At 42.4% G+C, this 4369-nt stretch overlaps 1 protein-coding gene across 2 annotated transcripts in view; it reads left to right on the top strand.

Annotated features, from left to right (window-relative positions):
• lin7a (lin-7 homolog A (C. elegans)) overlaps window positions 1–4369 on the top strand; it is a 25827-nt gene continuing 21458 nt past the window's right edge. For both annotated transcript variants that reach the window (XM_020613658.1, XM_020613657.1), the window contains exon 1: window positions 1–31. The gene's annotated coding sequence lies outside the window, so the exon portion shown is untranslated. The remainder of the gene's footprint in view (window positions 32–4369) is intronic.

The raw sequence follows: 4369 nt of genomic DNA on the forward strand, positions 1-4369 counted from the left end.
GTAGTGGTCCAACCGCTCACTCTGGATCGAGGTAAGGCGCTCGGAGCTTTGCTTTTTGTGCTCGTCATCAGATGGTTTCCTTTTTTTATGATTTGAAAACTTTGGCCAGAAACTGGAAACCCGGGCTAGATCCAGGTGCTTGCGTCCGGCTCGGATTTCCTCCAGATTTGCCTGTTCGGGTCGATATTTCCAGGCAATATTAGCTCACGCTATTCCAAATAAAAACGTCCAGGCTGTCGGTTCTGCGCGTGCATGTTGTAGAAGGGGGCGCTTGTTTCTTCTGTCGTAGTGCGAGACATTCATAGACACATATTCCCCATCATTTATCAGACAAATACACCGCTCACAGAGCCTGTGGTTATTTCTATCTGTATTATGTAAGCTCCTCGGTGACATTTCCCTTTACAGCTCGCTTTTTGCTCTACATCTGTACATTTAAAGGCTTTGGAATGAAAATGGACTTGGTTCGACTGGGGACAACTTTTGTATCTGAATTGGGCAGACAGGTTGGTGCCCTTATAACAAATGTAAAGAGGAGGCATGTTGTTGGAAACACAGAGTGCAAGCAAATTACAATATAGGCTAATGATATATTGGAAATACCCAGCCTGGTTTACTAATGTACTAAGTAGTATTTACTATGAGCTGACATAAAGTATGTAATTGTAGCTAATGTGACTTAAACACATACAGTATTGTACATCCCATGGTTTATAATAGTGATGCCTCTAGAATGAATTCTCATATATTTTAGCATTTGAAATTGTCTCACTTATAGAAAATTGCTTTAATTGTCCAGTAAATTTTAGCACACCCATTGGGTATTTAGAAATTAAAAGCATATACACAAGCACAGACTCAATCTAAATGCCTATATTTTCTTGTTAACAGTCTATTTTTAGATTAAAACAGGAAAATTCTGTCCTATATTCAGATGCATATTTGCTGGTTAAATGTAGCTTAATATTGCACAAGCCCTATAGGAACTGGATGCTGTCAAATATAGAGAAAGGAGACACCTTAGCTAACTCCTCTGTGCCAAGCAAACTAGACTCAGCTCCCCAGTCACTTCTAAGGCACAGGAGGGGACTATAAATACACTGTCTGCTGGGAGCATAAAGTATTATTCAGGAAGTAATCTGACTGGACTCGTGGAATCCAAGGAATCGGCCACAGCTGATGATTTTCTTCTATAAAAATACAGTTTTACACATGTGCTCAACTGCAATGTATTCATTAAAATTTAATGCTTCTGGGCAGTAAAGATTTACTGATACACAACCTGGTGTGTGCAGAAGTGCTGTAGCATGCAGAGTTAATGAGATGAGTGTAAGGCAAACAGATAAACAAAGCACACTTTTCCCATCCACACCCTAGTCTTACAGAAAGGGACTTATCTGTACTGACACACTTTTCAACTCTGAGCTATGAGAAATGTCCTCCATTTTGGTAAGTGTAAGTATTCAGCCTTATCTGATCTTAGTCATCTGCTGGTGCAGTGACTCAGATATGACCTCAGCCTGTATGGAGGGGGGCTGATCCATATTCACATACTGTGACGTGAAGTTGACCGGCCTGCGGCTAGCAGCTATAATGGCACAGGGAGTAGTAATGATAGTTTCATGCAGGACCCGTCAGAGAAGGAGGCAACATTACAAGCTCCCTTTTTTCAGCTGCTGCCACTTTGGTGAAAACATTATAATTGCTAATGAAAAGGTAGCCTTGTCTCATGTTAGGTTTTAGCTGCTGAGTTGCAGAGTTTGTCAAACACACTGGGAGGAAACAGAGAGAGATGTTCGGTTCCAGCTCCCACTTGGCTTGTCAGGTCACAGCAGGATGAAAACATTCTACATCACTGGGCTTCCTGTTATTGTCAGAGGAAATGACTGTGATAAGCAAGCACCCTGCCCATCAAGAAAACTGGATATGAATCTTCCTGTACTGTAAAACCAGTCTGCAATCTCGGTGGAGCTGGCATTCAACTACAAATGGGCATGTCCCAGAGCAAATGACCTTTTTGAATTGAGAGCTCAATGTGTATCACATTTACTGGTGGTCGAGGAATTTTCTCAGAAACATCTAGAAAAGTAACACTAGTTTTAACATGGACCCTTCTGCCAAAAGAGAGGTTGTTTGTGGGCAATGACTGCGAGCTGGAAGGACTGCAGACATGCTAGCAGCACACCTGTGCTTTGAACCAAATGCCACACAAAGGGCAGCATGCAACATGCTGTCAGTGAAAATGCTAACATGGAGATGTTTTGCAGGTGTAATGCAGGACGTGCTCACAATCCTAATTTATCGTGTTGGCGTGCTAACATTTGCTAATTAGCTAAAAACTGCTGAGACTGATAGGGATGCCAAATCCATGAATGTCAATTCAATGCTAGAGGAAAAATTAGATGATCACAGAGTTAATAATTTGGGATCCGTAGCCAAGCTGTTAAGATAATTCAGTCTGGACTGAAAGTGATGGATCACCTGACCAATATCCTTAGACCCATGCAGCTAACAAGGCTAAAACATCAATGAGATAGATATTAGAGCGAAATGAGCACTGACTGTTCAGTATTTCTCAGCAAACCGCACTGTGCATCCCTGAGCTTGGAAGAGCTGAACGTATTTCTTTCCTCATTAAACCTCAATCATAAATAAGGATATAAAACCCAGTATCGGTTGCACACTATTTACTAGCTTGCAGGCTTTTTCTGCTTCCCTGCCTTGGTTGGTGCATTACCGCCACCTGTTGATAAGTGAATAGGGGTGTCAAACCGTTGCACATCAGCCGTGTGCGTACATGTGGGCATGTACGTCCTCATGCGTGTGCAGAAGATAAACAAAACAGGCACTCACTTATAGAAAAGCAGCTTCATATTGCTACTAGAGGTGAAAAGGTCCTTTAAATCCACATTTATTAGCAGCTGAGGTATATTAATGCTCACATCCATTTACATCTACAGTACATCCCATAATCGCTGAACTATAGTTTATAAAGGATGCTGTTGCATTCTCAAACATATTTTCAGTCTTTACAAAAATCTGGAATATCTACAGCACTTCAGCTTTAGTCAGTGACTTCCTACATTTCTCAGAATGCCCTTGAGAGTCCCAAAATACACTTGTAAACTTGCTGCCTGTAGCTGTTGGTTTTGCAAGAACGACAGCCTGGTGGTACCTTTGGAAGAGCATGAAAGCAATAGAAACAGTTTGTTGTGGTAAAGCCATGAGTCAAACAACAGTTTATAGCCTCCTGTATTAATAATTAGAAACGAATGACCGCAGCGCTCTGCTACACCAGTCCTTGTTTTTCCCTCTGAGAGATCATGGTGAGTTCCCATCACATGCTCTCAATCACTCGGGATTTGAACGATTAAAGGGGTGCTGACAGGCTGACGTCACTCATAGCAGTTTCAACTCACCTCCTTGTAACGCAGAATAAAGGTTCTCAGAGTTATTGTCTTGGCGGAATACTGCCTAGTAATAAGAGAGAAAAAGGAATACGAGTGCGATGTTTCCTGCCTCTGTGTTCACCACAGGCTCCTGCAGGAGCCATTAACCCTCAAGGAGTGATTTATTTGTTGTGTTTTAAGAGGATCGTCACAGTGGGAAAAATGAGAGCTAATTCTCTGTGCATGTGGGCAGGACGTGCTTGGTTAAACCCTGTCCCCCCATTGTAATCATTTAAATGTGATTATTTCAGTTTTTATGGTAGGAACTGGCAGCTGAGTTGCCAAGGTCACTGAGAACACTGAGGTCAAACCAGCAGTGGGTGATGGCATTTTCAGGACTATATAGTCTGACGTCCAGGGTACAAAGGCAGGAGTGGAATCAGGGGAATCATTTAAGCCTTTAACGGCATCTTCTTAAGTGGATAGTGGCGTTTCTATCAGTAATCAGAATCAGAATTTGAAAAGAGGATCTTCAGGTTTCAGAGATTTTTTTCACATCTGCATAGTTTAATGAGCTCAGTGTTTGACGTGGACGTGTTTATTTACATCACTGCAGTTTTGTCAAAGTGACACTTCTAAGTAGTGAAAATGAATTACACCCAGTTCTGCCACTATTATAAATGGGCTAATTATACCAGAAAACTGGAACGCTGCCTAGCGCGAACACATCTGCACAGCGATGTTGTGGAGCCTTGTCGAGCATTGAAGCCTTCATTATGTGTCACTGTGGCTTTGTTCAGCTCTGTGCCTTTTCTCTAATGATGACGGTGACTTTTTGAGTCACTGCCATGTTAGAGGAGCTCAGGGAAATGAGTTTCCAGAGGATGGTTCCGCACAGACAATATCATTCATTCATTCATTTTCTACCGCTTATCCCTGAACGGGGTCACGGGGGGGGGCACCGGCGCCAATCGCAGCCG

The sequence above is a fragment of the Monopterus albus genome, unplaced genomic scaffold (assembly GCF_001952655.1).
Source record: "Monopterus albus unplaced genomic scaffold, M_albus_1.0 scaffold136.1, whole genome shotgun sequence".
In the NCBI taxonomy this organism is placed as follows: Eukaryota; Metazoa; Chordata; class Actinopteri; order Synbranchiformes; family Synbranchidae; genus Monopterus; species Monopterus albus.